This window comes from Lepidochelys olivacea (assembly GCF_965140295.1).
Source record: "Lepidochelys olivacea isolate rLepOli2 genome assembly, chromosome: 28".
In the NCBI taxonomy this organism is placed as follows: domain Eukaryota; kingdom Metazoa; phylum Chordata; order Testudines; family Cheloniidae; genus Lepidochelys; species Lepidochelys olivacea.
The window spans coordinates 4052722-4072208 of record NC_140438.1 but is presented as its reverse complement, the minus strand read 5'-3'; the positions used below and the strand labels follow the sequence as shown (position 1 = coordinate 4072208).

The 19487-nt window shown below is 52.1% G+C and overlaps 1 protein-coding gene across 1 annotated transcript in view; it reads left to right on the top strand.

Annotated features, from left to right (window-relative positions):
- The first annotated feature begins 806 nt into the window (after window positions 1-806).
- The window catches only part of LOC311513998 (uncharacterized protein), a 34734-nt gene continuing 16053 nt past the window's right edge, over window positions 807-19487 (top strand). The window contains exon 1 of the mRNA XM_084616240.1: window positions 807-1026. The gene's annotated coding sequence lies outside the window, so the exon portion shown is untranslated. The remainder of the gene's footprint in view (window positions 1027-19487) is intronic.

Genomic DNA, 19487 nt, shown 5'->3' with positions numbered 1-19487 from the left:
CACGCGGCGGGGTCCTCCCGGGGCCAGCGGCTCCTCCAGCCCCCGGCCTGGGGTACACCAGGCTCCGGGGGAAGCCCCAGCGCGGCCCCGGCCCGGGCTCGCTCGCAGGCCCTGCGGCCGGGGCCGGGCGGGTCGCGCTCCGGGGCCGCTCCCCGGCCAGGCGCGGAGCCCGGGCGCTGGGACACGCGGGGGCGCAAGTGACCGCGACCCGCTGCCCGACCCCGGGACGCGCCCCTCGGGCAGGAGACCCCCGGCCCCAGGGCCAGCCGCTGGGCGGGTCTCCCCGGCCGCCGGGCCGCTCGCCGCCTCGGGGGCCCCGGCGCTGGCCGAGGGGGGCGGGGCGGGGCCGGTCCTAGGGGCGCTGCCCGGGCCCCGGGGAGCAGCCGGGCCGGAGGCCCCGGGGCTGAGGCTCCGGCCGCCCAGCGAGCAGCCCCGGCCCGCGCTCCCCGGCTCCCCCCGCAGCGCAGCGGCCGGGCCCAGGGGCAGGAGAGGTCGCCCGAGAAGCGGGAAGGCGCCGGGGGGCTCCGGGCGCGGCGGGTCTGAGAGGCGCCGGGTGGGGGAGGGGCGTGGGTCGGGGGCGTCTGCGCGGGGGGGAGGGGATGAGAGGCTCGGGGAGAGTCAGGCTGACTCCGGGGCCCTCCCCAACCTGCTCTAGGGAGGACGGAAGCGCCCCCCGGGGCAGGCTGGGAGATGTAGTTTCTGACTCTCCCGGCAGCGGAAGTGACGTACGGCGGAGGGGCTAAAGAGGCGGGCTGCGAACGCGCGCGGCGCTGTGGCTCTGCCTGGCTCGTGCGGGGCCGTTGGAGCCTCTCCCGGAGGAGGAGGGATTCGTGCCGCTGGAGCGCTTGTCTCTGTCCCGTCGTGCTTCCCGGCTCTGCGCACGCGCACATCGGGCGGCGGTGGGGCCGAGCTCACACAGGCTGCATTTCCCAGGGCGCCGGGCACGTGGGCTCCCCCCGGCTTTAGGTTCCGGCCGCCCCGGGCTCCGCCCGCCCGCCCGCCCCCCCGCGGAGCTGCAGCCTCCAGGTACCGGAGCGAGCCCCGGGGCCGGGCGGTGACTCTGCCCCAGTGTCCGGCGGGGGGACCAGCCCCCGCGGGGTCCCTGCGGTTGGGGGCGGCCGGGCGGGGGGGGACCTGGGGAAAGGGGCGGAGGGAAAATGTCGGCGCAGCCCGGACATGGCCGGGGGGGGGGGGAGAAGGGCCGGGGCCCCCCGAGGGGCGGGAAGGGAAAGGGGGGGCTGAGATCCACTGCTACAGACTAGGGGCCGAATGGCTCGGCAGCAGTTCTGCAGAAAAGGACCTAGGGGTGACAGTGGATGAGAAGCTGGATAGGAGTCAGCAGTGTGCCCTTGTTGCCAAGGCGGCCAATGGCATTTTGGGATGTATAAGTAGGGGCATAGCGAGCAGATCGAGGGACGTGATCGTCCCCCTCTATTCGACATTGGTGAGGCCTCATCTGGAGTACTGTGTCCAGTTTTGGGCCCCACACTACAAGAAGGATGTGGATAAATTGGAGAGAGTCCAGCGAAGGGCAACAAAAATGATTAGGGTTCTGGAACACATGAGTTATGAGGAGAGGCTGAGGGAGCTGGGATTGTTTAGCCTGCAGAAGAGAAGAATGAGGGGGGATTTGATAGCTGCTTTCAACTACCTGCAAGGGGATTCCAGAGAGGATGGATCTAGACTGTTCTCAGTGGTAGAAGAGGACAGGATAAGGAGTAATGGTCTCAAGTTGCAGTGGGGGAGGTTTAGGTTGGATATTAGGAAAAACTTTTTCACTCGGAGGGTGGTGAAACACTGGAATGCGTTACCTAGGGAGGTGGTAGAATCTCCTTCCTTAGAAGTTTTTAAGGTCAGGCTTGACAAAGCCCTGGCTGGGATGATTTAATTGGGGATGGGTCCTGCTTTTGAGCAGGGGGTTGGACTAGATGACCTTCTGGGGTCCCTACCAACCCTGATATTCTATGATTCTATGATCCCCTCGGATTTACCGCTGCCCCCTCCCGGGGCTCCCCCTGCTCCCGCCCTGCCCCCTTTCTCTCCCATCAGCGATGAGCAGCAGCCCGGGTGACCCCCCCTTCCCCCACCTCCCTGAGACGGGCTCTGCCCCCCCCCGGACCCCATTTCCTCTCCACTTCGCCCGTGGCCAGTTCAAATCTCGGCGTTGGGGTGTGTCCCCCCCACTTTACCTGCAGTGACTTGTCCTGGTTTAGGGGGGAATCGTTCCCCGGAGTGATTTCTGAAACGGGCAGAGGGGGGCAGAGCCCCGAGACAGGGACTGGGCTGGGGGGGCCCAGGAAGGGGAGGGAGGAGCAAGTGCCCCCCCCATAGAGACGGCCCAGTCCTTGGTTTCACAGCCCCCGCTACTTCCCCGCCCCCACCCTGCCCAACCCAGCAGTCCCCGTCCCCCCAGCCCCGACGCCTGCTCGTCACATTGCCAGACCCCACTGCCAGCCCCTCCCCACAGCCAGTGACCTTCTGACTCCAGTCCCACTCCTTTCCCCTGTGAAAGCCACATCACCCAGGGGTCCCTGCCGGCCATGTGAGTGTGAGGCAAGAAGAATCCATCCCACTCTGTTGTTGATTGAATATCACTGTATAATCCCCTCAAATTTCCCCTCCTTTCTCTTGAACTGTTGAACGGTGACATAAAATCTCCCCAGATGTTGGTGCTTCTCTCTAGTATTCGCAAATATTTAGTTTGTGCCCCATTTTTTCCTCAGTTCTGAAATACTGATATTAAATTCTTGAAAATCTTTCTGCTTTTCTCTCCAGGTATCTGACTGAGGTCAGGGCTCTTATCATACTGAGCGTGGCTCAGGCTTTGCCTGAGATCAGGTCCCCCAGTGTGTTGGGCACTGCACAAACCCTGGCCAAGTTTAGGGCACTTGTTATGCCAGGCACTGCACAGACCCCTACAGAGAGCAGGGACCTTGTTGTGCTGGGTGCTACAGTGACCCTGACTGAGATCTGGGTCCCTGTTCTGCCAGGCACTGGAGAGACCCCAGCAGAGGTCAGACCCCACAGTTGTGACAAGTGCTGTGGAGACCCCAGCTGAGATCTGTGCCCCTGTTGTGCTGGGCACTGTAGAGACCCCAGCTGACATCAGGCCCCCCATTATGCCAGGTAAAACTGAGACCTGGACCAAGATCATGGCCCCCCCTTGTGCCAGGCAGCGCACGACTGCTGCCCAGATTGCTTCCTCCATTGTGCTGGGCACTTCAGAGACCTCGACTGAGACCCGTGTCCCCGTTGGGCCCGGCCCTGCACTGATGCCCGACCAAGATCATGCCCAAACACTGGGCACTGTACAGACCCTGACAGAGATCCTGCCCCCACATTTTGCCAGGTGCTGCAGGGACCCCAAACAAAATCGGGGATCCTGTAATGCCGGGAGTTGCAGAGCCCCCGACTGAGGTCAGGCCCCCTGTTGTGCAGGGCTCTGCACAGACACTGACAAAGATCAGGGTCCCCATTGTGACAGGGGCTGAACAGACACCAAGGGTATGTCTACACTGCCATTAAAACCCTCCAGCTGGCCCATGCCAGCTGACTCAGGCTCACAGGGCTCGGGCAAAGGGGATGTTTAATTCCAGTGTAGATGTCTGGGCCCAGGCTGGAGCCAGGCTGTAGGACCCTGCGAGGTGGGAGGGTGCCAGACCTTGGACTGCATCCCAAGCCAGAACATCTACACCACAATTAAACAGCCCCACAGCCTGAGCCGTGTGAGCCCATGTCAGCGGGCACGGGCCAGCCGCCGGTGTCTTAACTGCAGTGCAGACATGCCCGCGGTGACAGAGAGTCCTTGCCGCAAAAACCTCAAAGGCTAAATAGGCAAATGGTGGGAGGCTACTCTCCATTTTACAAATGGGGAAACTGAAGCTCAGAGAGCTGAAGTAATTTGCTCAAGTTTGCATTGAGAGTTTGGGGCAAAACTGGGATCTGAACCCAAATTGTTTGAATTCTTGTGTCTCCCCTTAACCACAAGCCCAGCTTGTGTGTGTACAGCGTTGTTGTGGCCTGTGTTTGTATTGCATTGGCTTCCAAGGGAGGCTGTGGCATTTCCTTCATTGGAGGTTTTTAAGATCAGGTTAGAGGTACACCAGTCTGGGAATGTCGAGGGCAGAGGTGGGCAAAGTACGGCCTGTGGGACTGTCCTGCCCAGCCCTTGAGTTCCTGGCCAGGAAGGATAGCCCCTGGCCCCTCCCATGCTGTCTCCCATTCACCGCAGCCTCAGTTTGCCACGCCGTCAGTGCTCTGGCCCGCTGCTCCTGCCGGGCAGCATGGTGGTGTGGCTGGCTCTGGCCGGGCGGTGGGGCTATGAGCTCCAGCTGCTCTGAGTGGTATGGTAAGGGGGTGGGGAGCAGGGGGTTGAATAAAGGGCAGGAGGTTCTGGGGGGCAGTGAGGGGACAGGGAGCAGGGTGTGGTTGGGTGGGGCGGAGGTTCTTGGGGGGGCGGTCAGGGGACAGGGAATGTTGGATAGGCGTGGGAGTCTGTCGGGGGCGGGGATGTGGAGGGGTCAGGGCAGTCAGGGGACAGGGAGAAGGGGGAATGGATGGGGGTGGGGTCCTGGGAGGGGGTGGTCAGGGGTCAAGGAGCAGGGGGGGTTGAATGGGTTGGGAGTTCTGAGGGGGGCAGTAGCAAGTGGGCCCTCTGTACAGTTGTGCAACCATGATGTGGCCCTCGGGCCAAAAAGTTTGCCCACCCCTGATCTAGTGATACTTGGTCCTGCCTCATCACAGGAGACTTGAGTAGATGACCTCCCAAGATCCCTTCCAGGCCTACATTGAAATAATTCTGTCTTGTGCTGTGTCGTGTTCTATGCTGAGCTGTTTTGCAGGGTGCCATTTGGAACTGTGATGCACCATGTTGTGTTGCATAGTTTTATGGTGTATTGTTTTGCCTCAGCTTGTTTGGTGCCTGTGTTGTGTTGGTTTGAGTCGAGCTCTTTTCCCTTGTGTACTTTAGGGTGTGTTAGTTTGCATTGTGTGGCTTTCTTCTCCTTTGTGTTGTCATTTTATGCTGTGGAGTGTAGTTTTTTGTTATTGTTTTTCTGAATTGCCTGACATTATGTTGTGGCGGGGATTTTTCTGTATGTTGTGTTTTATATGTATATATTGCATAGCATCATAGAAATGTAGGGCTGGAAAAGACCTCAAGAAGTTATCAAGTCCGGTGCTCTCTCTGCTGAGGCAGAACCAAGTATATGTAGATTATCTCTGACAGAGGTTTGTCCTGCCTGTTCTTGGAAACTTCCAGAGAAAGAGACTCCACAGCCACCCTTGTAAGACTATTCCAGAGCTGAACTACCTTAGCTCTGGGGATTGACTACATGCCATTGTAGGCAGTCCCATCCTACCAATCCCTCCAGAAAGGTATCGAGCTCAGTCTTGAAGGCAGTTAGGTTTTTTGCCCCCACTGCTTCCCTTGGGAGGCTGTTCCAAAACTTCACTCTGATGGTTAGAAACCTTCGCCTAATTTCAAGCCAAAACTTATTGATGGCCAATATCCATTTGTTTCAGTGCCAATACTGGTGCTTAACCTAAACTCCTCTCCGTCCCTGGTGTTTATCCTTCTGATGTATTTATAGAGAGCAATCCTCTCTCTCTTCAGCCTTCTTTTGGCTAGGCTAAACAAGCCAAGCTCTTTGAGTCTCCTCTCGTAAGGCAGATTTTCCATTCCTCAGATCATCCTAATAGCCCTTCTCTGCACCTGTTCCACTTTGAATTCATCTTTCTTAAACATGGGAGACCAGAATGGCCCACAGTATTTCAGATGAGGTCTCGTTGGTGCCTTGTATAACAGTACTAACTTACTGCTTATTGCAAAAATTATTGCACTATTAATTTTCATCCCATTTCTTTTACTCCAGCTTTCAAGGTCATGCAGATCTTCTTGGATGATTTTCCCGTCCTCCATATTGGCAATACCTCCCAGGTTTCTGTCACACTCCTACTTTTTGTGCCAAGGTCACTAATAAAAATGTTGAATAAGATTGGTCCCAGGACTGATATGAGGAACTCCACTAGTAACCCCCCTCCAGCCTGACAACTCACCATTCAGTATGACCCCTTGTAGTCTCCCCTGTAACCAATTCCTTATCGACCTTTCAGTTCTCATATTAATCCCCATCTTCTCCAATTTAACAAATAGTTTCCCATGTGGAACTTACTGACATCCAGGTAGATTAGAGCTACTGCATTTCCTTAGTCCAAAAAATTAGTTACCTTCTCACAGAAGGAGGTCAGGTTTCTCTGGCAGGAGCTACCTTTTCTAACACCATGTTTTATTTATTTATAGTGCTGAAGGCCAGAAGAAACTGTTAGGAATAGGCTGAGAATGGCCATGTGGAGGTGGGGGAGGGGATGGCAGAGAGTGTGGAGCTGGTGGAGGGTAGGGGATGCTGGAGGGGTACCTGAGATTTTCTTTTGAAGGAGTCCATGTCTCTGCTCCCTGTGGCTTTGGTCATTCTGTACCAAAGCAGCACATCAGCAGACCAGATGCACACACCATAGCTCCACCTGGAACACGCAGCATTCACTTCCAGATGGGATTGACGATTTCTCAGGGGCCCAGTTGGATAGGCCTGGCTGGGGTGGATTCAGTTGGACAGCACTCTCGGGCTCTGATGGTTTGGGATGTTCCTTTTTGCATAGCCAGCTCTTTCCCTTTATTGTTTTACCCCACCTATGCCCCATGACACTCTCTTCTTAACTTCCTTTGGTTATTTCAGTTCCAGTTTTTAAATGGGGTCTAATAATTGCAAAGCTGAATGAAAGATAAACAGAACCATTTGAATTTTGGCACATAGCTGGTAGAACGATACCTAGTGAAGGTATGCTCACAAACAAGGAAGAATTAGTGGGGGAAGCAAAAGTGGACGGGAATCTGGGAGGCAGTGACCATGAGTTGGTTGAGTTCAGGATCCTCACACAGGAAAGAAAGGTAAGCAGCAGGATACGGACCCTGGACTTCAGGAAAGCAGACTTTGACTCCCTCAGGGAACGGATGGGTAGGATCCCCTGGGGGACTAACATGAAGGGGAAAGGAGTCCAGGAGAGCTGGCTGTATTTCAAGGAATCCCTATTGAGGTTACAGGGACAAACCATCCCGATGAGTCGAAAGAATAGTAAATATGGCAGGCGACCAGCTTGGCTTAACGGTGAAATCCTAGCGAATCTTAAACATAAAAAAGAAGCTGACAAGAAGTGGAAGGTTGGATATATGACCAGGGAAGAGTATAAAAAGATTGCTCGGGCATGTAGGAATGAAATCAGGAGAGCCAAATCGCACCTGGAGCTGCAGCTAGCAAGAGATGTCAAGAGTAACAAGAAGGATTTGTTCAGGTATGTTGGCAACAAGAAGAAAGCCAAGGAAAGTGTGGGCCCCTTACTGAATGAGGGAAGCAACCTAGTGACAGAGGATGTGGAAAAAGCTAATGTACTCAATGATTTTTTTGCCTCTGTCTTCACAAACAAGGTCAGCTCCCAGACTGCTGCACTGGGCATCACAAAATGGGGAGTAGATGGCCAGCCCTCTGTGGAGAAAGAGATGGTTAGGGACTATTTAGAAAAGCTGCACGTGCACAAGTCCATGGAGCCGGACGAGTTGCATCCGAGAGTGCAAAAGGAATTGGCGGCTGTGATTGCAGAGCCATTGGCCATTATCTTTGAAAACTCGTGGCGAACGGGGGAAGTCCCGGATGACTGGAAAAAGGCTAATGTAGTGCCAATCTTTAAAAAAGGGAAGGAGGAGGATCCTGGGAACTACAGGCCAGTCAGCCTCACCTCAGTCCCCGGAAAAATCATGGAGCAGGTCCTCAAGGAATCAATCCTGAAGCACTTACACGAGAGGAAAGTGATCAGGAACAGTCAGCATGGATTCACCAAGGGAAGGTCATGCCTGACTAATCTAATCGCCTTCTATGATGAGATTACTGGTTCTGTGGATGAAGGGAAAGCAGTGGATGTATCTTGACTTTAGCAAAGCTTTTGACACGGTCTCCCACAGTATTGTTGTCAGCAAGTTAAGGAAGTATGGGCTGGATGAATGCACCATAAGGTGGGTAAAAAGTTGGCTAGATTGTCGGGCTCAACGGGTAGTGATCAATGGCTCCATGTCTAGTTGGCAGCCGGTGTCAAGTGGAGTGCCCCAGGGGTCGGTCCTGGGGCCGGTTTTGTTCAATATCTTCATAAATGATCTGGAGGATGGTGTGGATTGCACTCTCAGCAAATTTGCGGATGATACTAAACTGGGAGGAGTGGTAGATACGCTGGAGGGCAGGGATAGGATACAGAGGGACCTAGACAAATTGGAGGATTGGGCCAAAAGAAATCTGATGAGGTTCAATAAGGATAAGTGCAGGGTCCTGCACTTAGGATGGAAGAACCCAATGCACAGCTACAGACTAGGGACCGAATGGCTAGGCAGCAGTTCTGCGGAAAAGGACCTAGGGATGACAGTGGACAAGAAGCTGGATATGAGCCAGCAGTGTGCCCTTGTTGCCAAGAAGGCCAATAGCATGTTGGGATGTACAAGTAGGGGCATAGCGAGCAGATCGAGGGCCGTGATCGTCCCCCTCTATTCGACATTGGTGAGGCCTCATCTGGAGTACTGTGTCCAGTTTTGGGCCCCACACTACAAGAAGGATGTGGATAAATTGGAGAGAGTCCAGCGAAGGACTTCAAAAACGATTAGGGGTCTGGAACACATGAGTTATGAGGAGAGGCTGAGGGAACTGGAATTGTTTAGTCTGCAGAAGAGAAGAATGAGGGGGGATTTCATAGCTGCTTTCAACTACCTGAGAGGTAGTTCCAGAGAGGATGCTTCTAGACTATTCTCAGTGGTGGAAGAGGACAGGACAAGGAGTAATGGTGTCAAGTTGCAGTGGGGGAGGTTCAGGTTGGATATTAGGAAAAACTTTTTCACTAGGAGGTTGGTGAAACACTGGAATGCGTTGCCTAGGGAGGTGGTGGAATCTCCTTCCTTAGACGTTTTTAAGGTCAGGCTTGACAAAGCCCTGGCTGGGATGATTTAATTGGGTATGGGTCCTGCTTTTGAGCAGGGGGTTGGACTAGATGACCTCCTGAGGTCCCTTCCAACCCTGATATTCTATGATTCTTTGGAACCCCCTTTCAGGTAGTTGAAAGCAGCTATCCAATCCCTCCTCAGTCTTCTCTTCGGCAGACTAAACAATCCCAGTTCCCTCAGCCTCTCCTCATGAGTCATGTGTTTCAGTCCCCTAATCATTTTTGTTGCCGTCCACTGGACTCTTTCCAATTTTTCCACTCCTTCTTGTAGTGTGGGGCCCAAAACTGGACACCGTACTCCAGATGAGGTCTCACCAATGTCGAATAGAGGGGAATGATCACGCATCTTGATCTGCTATCAATGCCCCTACTTATACAGCCCAAAATGCCATTGGCCTTCTTGGCGACCAGGGCACACTGTTGACTCATATCCAGCTTCTCGTCCACTGTAACCCCTAGGTCCTTTTCTGCAGAACTGCTTCCTAGCCATTTGGTCTCTAGTCTGTAGCGGTGCATGGGATTCTTCTGTCCTAAGTGCAGGACTCTGCACTTGAGCTTGTTGAACCTCATCAGATTTCTTTTGGCCCAATCCTCCAATTTGTCTAGGTCCCTCTGTATCCTATCCCTACCCTCCAGCGTATCTACCTCTCCTCCCAGTTTAGTGTCATCTGAAAACTTGCTGAGGGTGCAATCCACACCATCCTCCAGATCATTAATGAAGATATTGAACAAAACCAGTCCCAGGACTGACCCTTGGGGCACTCCACTTGATACCGGCTGCCAACTAGACATGTAGCCATTGATCGCTACCCATTGAGCCTGACGATCTAGCCAGCTTTCCATCCACCTTATAGTGCATTCATCCAGCCCATGCTTCTTTAACTTGCTGGCAAGAATACTGTGGGAGACAATATGAAAACCTTTGCTAAAGTCAGGGAATAACGCATCCACTGCTTTCCCCTCATCCACAGAGCCAGTTATCTCATCATAGAAGGCAGTTAGATTAGTCAGGCATGACCTTCCCTTGGTGAATCCATGCTGACTGTTCCTGATCACTTTCCTCTCCTCTAAGTGCTTCAGAATTGATTCCTTGACGACCTGCTCCATGATTTTTCCAGGGACTGAGGTGCGGCTGACTGGCCTGCAGTTCCCCAGATCCTCTCTTTTCCCTTTTTTAAAGATGGGCACTACACTAGCCTTTTTCCAGTTTCAGCAGCTGTTACTATGCATGCTCAGTGAGAGCTCCAGCGGGGTTTCATGGGCCCAGGCCTGTACAGCGCAGCTCACCTAAAACCAAATTCCATCTTCGCAAAGATTAGGGGCTTGATTCTGTGCCATGGTTGTCGTTTTCCCTCGTACTTTAGTGATAGGCCCTATCTGCAATGGTTGGGTTTGCATAGGTGTGTTGTGGGAGTATTGGGTCATTGTTCACGTCACTCAGATTTAGGGTTACATTGGTGAGTACCTTATCTCTGCATTTCCTGATTATTACAAGTTTGAGTTTTGCTGATCTCTCTTTTGGAGGGGCACCAAACAGCTCTGGGCAACTTTAAATCCTGCATTCATTAAGTTTTTTTGTTAGTGAATTTCCTAGCTTTTTGCGCAGAGCAATGTTGACTGGAGGAGTTAGCAACCCTATAGGCAGTTGTGGGTTTCACACAAGTTTGCAATCAGATGCACAGAGAAGTGCAATGACTTACCCAAGGTCACCCAGCAGGCCTATGGCAGCCAGGAATAGTCTCTGTCCAGTGCTCTCTCCACGTAGGTGCTGGGTGATTCTGAAGTGCTGCTCTCCCCGCCTCCTCCCCCATACTTTTTGTTAAGGTGGAATGGGAATAACAGTCATGGTTTCAAATGTGTCTCTCTCTCTGCCACCTCCTCCTGCTGCCACCAGTTCTAGCTCGGCCTCCCCTTCTTGTCCATCGCCTCCAGCCCTCTCTTAGCTCTGTAGAAGCCAGTAGCTGTCTCCTGTCCTAGGCTACTTCACACATGTATTACAGGCAGCAGTGTAAGGTATGGCGCATGCCACCTTGGTGATGTAGCCTGAGCTGCACACTGAGCTGGGCCCTCACTGCTTCTTCCAGATGGGCTCCCTGCTCCAGCCATGCCCTAGCTCTGCCCCTCCTCCAAACAGGCCCCCTCCCCTATACACTCTGGCATGCCCCTCCACCCCATACACGTGTAACATGTGTAACATGTGCCTTTAAATTATTCATATTTTGGATGATTAAATTTTTGTTACCTTCAGCTTCACCATCTTCCCCTGCCCAGCCCGGTTTCAGGTGTTTGGTGGTGCCCCGATGGTTTTCCATTGATAGTTTGGGAGAGAGCAAGGCTGGTCTCTTGAGCGTTGCGTTACCTTACCAGCTGACTAGGGAGGAGTGACGACCATAGTTCCCTCTAAAGTCTGCACCTGGGCGGCCGCACACATGGGAATGAAGGGCTGCATACCTAATAAGTGGAGCTGCACAAATGTGGCTCCACTAATTAGGTGCCTTCTGGACCGTGGAGAGGATGCGGAAGAAGGTGAGGTGATGGGGGAAATAGGGGTAGGTGGGGGGAATAGGGGGTGAGTGAGGTGATGTGGGGGTCGGGAGTTTGAGGTGTCCCAACTTCCAGCCGGGCTGCAGTGGCAGGGAGAGGAGAGATTTGGACTCTCAGCAGCCCCGGTTGGGCTGCCGGTGCCAGGGAGAGACAGGAGGCTTCCCCAGCGCCAGGCTGGGCTGGGGGAGCAGGCTGCACGGGGGTTTGGGGTGCCAAGATTTTGGGCGGGTTGCTAGCATTTTGGAGCATGCGGGGGATGTGGCTACATGGGAGGTGGGGTGCTGGGGAAACTCCATTGTCCGATTAATGCATCAGAGCAAGGTCAATCCAAGCACATCTTTCCTTTACTTGTTGTTAAGGTAACTATGAGTCTGGGGTGAGGAGCTGGTATTAATTACCACCTGATTATTGATATAATTACAAGATCTGAAATATCCCAGGAATAATCTGATGGGGAAGGAATAATGTGGCACCCCCGCTATTTTCCACTGTTTAGAATTATAGAGCAAACACAAAACAGTGAATCCTCTGCGGTTCTAAACCAAAATATTTTTCACCTAGTATCAGCAGGGAAAGATTAAGACCTTGCTTTTGGCCATGTTGAGTTTCTGTTGACAGCTGGTGGACATCTGCTAGGAGATGTTAGAAAGACTGGGAAAAGATTTAATTTGACTGGAGGGAGACAGATCCAGAGCAGAGAGGTAAAGAGTGCTTGAGGGATTCTGCATTAGCAGATCTTAATGCAGAATCTGACTTATGTTGGTGCTTTTTTTATTGTAAAGCATTTAGGCTGCTTTTGTAGATATGTGTAATTAATCTCTCCTCTTCCTAGAGTTCTGAGGAGGTTATATGAGTATTTTTAAAGAGTGCAGACTGCAGATTAGGTTGCAGTGAGGTCTTCATAAGTGCAGGATCAGGCTCTAAACTGTTGTCAAGTCCACACACTGAACAAACTGAAAAAACACTTTGATCTTTCTGTTGTAGTGATCTGATGATAAATTACAGCAATCCAAGGTTAAAAGAAATACATCTGTGATTTTATTTTGATTGTTGTGGCTTTAAGAAGCTGGTTTCTTGCTATTTACTCTCTCTTAGATACTGATCCTGCAAACAGTTATGCCTCTGGAGGGCATCCATGCATAGGCGTTTGCAGGATTGGGGCTTTAGTGAATGAATATTGGCGCAAAAGCATGTGGCTAGGCCTAGCTCATGACATTGGCATGGTTACATTTCAAACAAAGTTTACATGGGTGTTAATGGCTTAAGGTAAGAAAGACAAGGATTCTTTTAACAACATAATTCTTTTGGAGTGTTGTAGGTATCTGAAAACTGTGATCTTAATGATTTTTTAAAAAAATCCTATGTTTACTAATCAATACATGGTAAATAGTTAAAACTGGAAGAACTTGACAATGGGTGCTGTTTATTTGTTTGGTCCTTCAATTAGAGTTGGATTCCAGAAAAGTTATTTGCATTACGTTTTAGAATTTGTTTGGGGAGAGGTATTGGAAACCATTAAGGCCAGATCTTTGCTATCTGGTATAGTTCCGGATCTTCAGAGTACTCCCATTGACTCAGAAGTAGGAAGCACTAGGTGTGATGTTCGGTGTTTTGTAGGATGAAGACCTTATTGCAAGCTCTTTGACACATGGCTTTGGAGTTTGCAGACAGATCCCTGCTTCAATGTGCTTCAGGGCTTCTACTCTTCAGTTTTTGAGTTGGTGACACACACACAATGTGAAGACAGGAGAACTTTGCCTGTTTCTGCAGGGCTCTGTTGCACTTGCACAGCGTGGGTCCTGGACACTCATTTAAAATACCCATCACCAGCCAGTTGATGTTTTACTTCCCTTCGTATTTTCAGTGTTGTCACTTGTTTGTTTGTGGTTTTGTTTGCTGTCTGTGTTGCTTTATTACTTCTTTTTACTGTTCTCAGTGTGTGATGTATTCATCAAATTAAGAATTGACATCCCACAGATGGTATAAGCCTGAGTGAATACCTTTTACTCTCCTTTCCAGTATCAGAAAATATTGTATTAATATTTGCGATGAGAGCATGACTATTTCTAGTTGACTCATAAATTTGTTTAGCATCTTAAAGCTGGGCTGTGTGTGCAGATAATATGCATGCAAGAGAGAGAGTTTTGTGAACTGCAAAAGTCGGTAGCATGCTAGTGTTTTGGCAGATGCTTCATTTTTTGAGAGCAGCTTTCCCTGAAGATTTTGTGGTCTATGGTAGGAGGAGGTTATTAAATTGGGCCTCTGGTGCATGTTTTTTATGCTTTTGCTTAATGCCCATGACTGTGTTTTATTTCTATAGCTGTTTTCAGTAGGCCACATTTTGTCCCTTGTTTTAATATTCTTTCTTCTTCTTCCATACCTATGAACTGTTTAAAAATATATTTATATCTAGGATTTTTGTTTGAACTGGTGGCTCACATCCACACATTATCTCAATATTGGTGGAGCACATAACAAAATTAATTCCGCACATGGATGGAAAAAATGAGAGGGAACATTGGTGATGACTCCCTCTTGGGTGGATGGGCCAATTCTGGGGCCCATTACCTCTTGGTGATTGATTTCCATTCCAAGTCCATAAAGTTGATTTTCAATATAAATGCTTTGTTCCTTACATACGCCCCATTCGTTGATCTCTCAGTCATTGTGAGTCTTGACCAGTTATGAGCTTTTTGTAGATGCCTCTGTCACGGAGTCACTGGGTCAGTCCTCTGGAACTACTCTGTATGAAGCCCGTTAGGACTCTGGGGGAGCCTCCTCTCTCTGAGCATACTGTTTCCAGGGCAGAAGCTTCCACAGCTTCGACTTTCCTGGGTCTGACCTCAGAGCATTCAGCATCCCTTTCCACAGTGTGTGCTTCCTGCAGCAAGTCCGCCCGGACGGGGCTCCTGGGGAAGCCAGAGGGCCCTACACCCCAACTCTGCAGTCAGACCTGACTCTCAGCCAGCCGGTAAAAGGTTTATTAGGCGACAGGAACACAGCGTAGAACAGAGCTTGCTATCACAAAAATCAGTGACTTTCAGCCAAGTCCAGCTTGGCAGTCCTGGGACAGACGCCCTGGACTCCCCCTCTTCCACTGACCCGACCTTTGTTAAAGCCTCACATGCTCTCCCCTATGGATAAATACCCTCCCAAGAGATGTTTGGTGTGATGGGTTTGTCAGGTCTCAGGTGAGAGCTGCTGGCAAAGACCAAGTGACCCTTTGCCAAGGGATCTCTGTGTCACTGTCTGACCCCCGTAGGCCAGGGAGAGAACAACTTTCTTCCAATGGCCTTCAGGACGGGGGCTGAGTTCACTGCAGTGCCCCCTCATCCCCTCTCCATTTCCCTTCTTGGTGTGCTGTCTGGGATGCTGTCCTGCTTCCTGCTCCCCAGGACACCCCGTATCTACTCCATGTGCCAGGCTTCTGCCAGCCCCCAGTGAGAGGCCATCCAGCCCATCAAACTGATGCCAAAGTGCTGGGCCTCAGGCCTTCTGGGGTGCAGAGAGTCCAATTGCCCCCTGCCCCAGGGGTGCTACAGGGGCATGAATGAGGGAGGCAGAGAGTCCAATTGCCCCCTGCCCCAGGGGTGCTACAGGGGCATGAATGAGGGAGGCAACCTAGTGACAGAGGATGTGGAAAAAGCTAATGTACTCAATGCTTTTTTTGCCTCTGTTTTCACTAACAAGGTCAGCTCCCAGACTGCTGCGCTGGGCATCACAAAATGCAGAAGAGATGGCCAGCCCTCTGTGGAGATAGGGGTGGTTAGGGACTATTTAGAAAAGCTGGACGTGCACAAGTCCATGGGGCCGGACGAGTTGCATCCGAGAGTGCTGAAGGAATTGGCGGCTGTGATTGCAGAGCCACTGGCCATTATCTTTGAAAACTCGTGGCGAACCGGGGAAGTCCCGGATGACTGGAAAAAGGCTAATGTAGTGCCAATCTTTAAAAAAGGGAAGAAGGAAGATCCTGGGAACTACAGGCCAGTCAGCCTCACCTCAGTCCCTGGAAAAATCATGGAGCAGGTCCTGAAAGAATCAATCCTGAAGCACTTGCATGAGAGGAAAGTGATCAGGAACAGCCAGCATGGATTCACCAAGGGAAGGTCATGCCTGACTAATCTAATCGCCTTTTATGATGAGATTACTGGTTCTGTGGATGAAGGGAAAGCAGTGGATGTATTGTTTCTTGACTTTAGCAAAGCTTTTGACACGGTCTCCCATAGTATTCTTGTCACCAAGTTAAGGAAGTATGGGCTGGATGAATGCACTATAAGGTTGGTAGAAAGCTGGCTAGATTGTCGGGCTCAACGGGTAGTGATCAATGGCTCCATGTCTAGTTGGCAGCCGGTATCAAGTGGAGTGCCCCAAGGGTCGGTCCTGGGGCCGGTTTTATTCAATATCTTCATAAATGATCTGGAGGATGGTGTGGATTGCACTCTCAGCAAATTTGCGGATGATACTAAACTGGGAGGAGTGGTAGATACGCTGGAGGGGAGGGATAGGATACAGAAGGACCTAGACCAATTGGAAGATTGGGCCAAAAGGAATCTGATGAGGTTCAATAAGGATAAGTGCAGGGTCCTGCACTTAGGACGGAAGAACCCAATGCACAGCTACAGACTAGGGACCGAATGGCTAGGCAGCAGTTCTGCGGAAAAGGACCTAGGGGTGACAGTGGACGAGAAGCTGGATATGAGTCAGCAGTGTGCCCTTGTTGCCAAGAAGGCCAATGGCATTTTGGGATGTATAAGTAGGGGCATAGCGAGCAGATCGAGGGACGTGATCGTTCCCCTCTATTCGACATTGGTGAGGCCTCATCTGGAGTACTGTGTCCAGTTTTGGGCCCCACACTTCAAGAAGGATGTGGATAAATTGGAGAGAGTCCAGCGAAGGGCAACGAAAATGATTAGGGGACTGGAACACATGAGTTATGAGGAGAGGCTGAGGGAGCTGGGATTGTTTAGCCTGCAGAAGAGAAGAATGAGGGGGGATTTGATAGCTGCTTTCAACTACCTGAAAGGGGGTTCCAAAGAGGATGGCTCTAGACTGTTCTCAATGGTAGCAGATGACAGAACGAGGAGTAATGGTCTCAAGTTGCAGTGGGGGAGGTTTAGATTGGATATTAGGAAAAACTTTTTCACTAAGAGGGTGGTGAAACACTGGAATGAGTTACCTAGGGAGGTGGTAGAATCTCCTTCCTTAGAGGTTTTTAAGGTCAGGCTTGACAAAGCCCTGGCTGGGATGATTTAACTGGGAATTGGTCCTGCTTTGAGCAGGGGGTTGGACTAGATGACCTTCTGGGGTCCCTTCCAACCCTGATATTCTATGATTCTATGTCCTTCTAGTGCATCAGGGCTCCATCCTCTGGCTGAGACCTCAGGGCACTTTCTTCCTCTCTTGGGTACCAGGTGAAACTGCAAAAGAACTGACTGTCAGCAAACAAGAGTAAATAAAGGAATGAAAGAAAAGAAAGTGTGTGTGGGGGGTGGGGGAACTGTGGACAGATCCCATCAGGATATGGGCCTCTCTTACTTCTGGGAGCCCTGGGAGCATCTCAGTCACGTTCTGAGTTTACTGGGTCTCAGCGCAAGTTTCAGCCTGCTCCCCCTTTGAGCTCCGGAGATCCCCACCCTCCCTCAGTGAAGGCCAGAGCCCTGAATGCTGCCAGCCCTCACCTTGGGGCTGGAGATGCTCCACAAACTGTTCCCTTCCCAGTGTTTCCCCCCTTGGAGTAGAGTAGGTCTCTCCTGTTAATTCCTGCTCCAGTCCTGACAGAATCATAGAAATGTAGGGCTGGAAGGGACCTCAATAGGTCATCTAGTCCAGTCCCCGGCACTGAGGCAGGACTAAGTATTTTCTATTATAGGCCATCCCTGACAGGTGTTTGTCTAACCCAGGGGTTGGCAACCTTTCAGAAATGGTGTGCCGAGTCTTCGTTTATTCACTTTAAGGTTTCGCGTGCCAAAAATACATTTTAACGTTTTTTAGACTGTCTCTCTCTAAGTCTATATATTATATAACTAAACTATTGTCACACGTAACAAGGGTTTTCAAAACGTTTAAGAAGCTTCATTTAAAATTAAATTAAAATGCTGATCTTACACCGCTAGCCTGCTGCCGGCCCAGGGTTCCGTTCACCCAGGCCGGCAGCGGGCTGAGCGGGACCCACAGCCAGGACTCCGTCCGGCAAGGGGCTGGCAGCCAGAACCCCAGACCGGCAGCGGGCTGAGCGGGGTCAGAGGCCGGGACCCCAGACCAGCAGCGGGCCGAGAGGCCCAGCCTGCTGCCACCCAGCCCACTGTCGGTCCGGGGCTCCGTCCTCCGTCCCCTGCCAGCCAGGGCCCTGGCCGTCAGCCCCTCCCAGCTCGCTGCCGGCCCGGGGTCCCGGCCCTGTCCACATAGAGTGGGTACCTACCTTCTCCCTGGTTCTAGCCATTCTCCTCTCTCTGCACTGAGCTGAGGGTGGGAGTATGCTGAGAATAGGGCTGGGGGTGAAGGATCAGGCTGGGGGTTGGGGTGTAGGGTCTGGCCAGGAGTTAGAATGAGGGAGGGGGCTCAGGGTTGGGGCAGGAGGTTTGGGTGTGGAGTGCTTACCCGGACAGCTCCCATTTGGTGCGAGGGGTGCAGGTGGGAATGTGTGTGTGGGCGGGGGGGGTGCAGGAGCTCCCATTTGGTGCGAGGGGTGGGGTGGGGATGTGGAGGGTGCAAGAGTCAGGGCATGGCGTGTGGGGGGGCTGGGGATGTGTGGGGGTGCAGGAGTCAGGGCAGGGGGCTGGGGTGTGTGAGGAGTGTGCAGGAGTCAGGGCAGGGGGCTGGGTATGTGTGGGGGGTGCCAAAGTCAGGGCTGGGGTTGGGGGGGCGGGACAGGGGTCAGGGCACAGGGCTGGGAGTGTGTGAGGGGGTGCAGGGGTCAGGGCAAAGTGCTGGGGGGTGTGGAGGGTTCAGGGCAGGGGGCTGGGGGTGTGTGAGGAGGGTTCAGGAGTCAGGGCAGAGGGCTGGGGGTGTGTTGAGGTGCTGGGGTGAGAGCAGAGTGCTGGGGGGTGTGGAGGGTTCAGGGCAGGGGATGTGTGAGGAATCCTAGAATCATAGAATATCAGGGTTGGAAGGGACCCCAGAAGGTCATCTAATCCAACCCCCTGCTCGAAGCAGGACCAATTCCCAGTTAAATCATCCCAGCCAGGGCTTTGTCAAGCCTGACCTTAAAAACCTCTAAGGAAGAAGATTCTACCACCTCCCTAGGTAACGCATTCCAGTGTTTCACCACCCTCTTAGTGAAAAAGTTTTTCCTAATATCCAATCTAAACCTCCCCCACTGCAACTTGAGACCATTACTCCTCGTTCTGTCATCTGCTACCATTGAGAACAGTCTAGAGCCATCCTCTTTGGAACCCCCTTTCAGGTAGTTGAAAGCAGCTATCAAATCCCCCCTCATTCTTCTCTTCCGTAGACTAAACAATCCCAGCTCCCTCAGCCTCTCCTCATAAGTCATGTGTTCCAGACCCCTAATCATTTTTGTTGCCCTTCGCTGGACTCTCTCCAATTTATCCACGTCCTTCTTGTAGTGTGAGGCCCAAAACTGGACACAGTACTCCAGATGAGGCCTCACCAATGTCTAATAGAGGGGAACGATCACGTCCCTCGATCTGCTCGCTATGCGCCTACTTATACATCCCAAAATGCCATTGGCCTTCTTGGCAACAAGGGCACACTGCTGACTCATATCCTGCTTCTCGTCCGCTGTCACCCCTAGGTCCTTTTCTGCAGAACTGCTGCCTCGCCATTTGGCCCCTGGAGGAGGGTTCAGGGAAGGGGGTGTGGACTGGGGTTGTGGGGGTGCTCCGAGCCCCCTACCCTGAGCAGCTCATGACAGGGGACTGGAGGGGATATGCCAATTCCACCCCCTTCCGCAA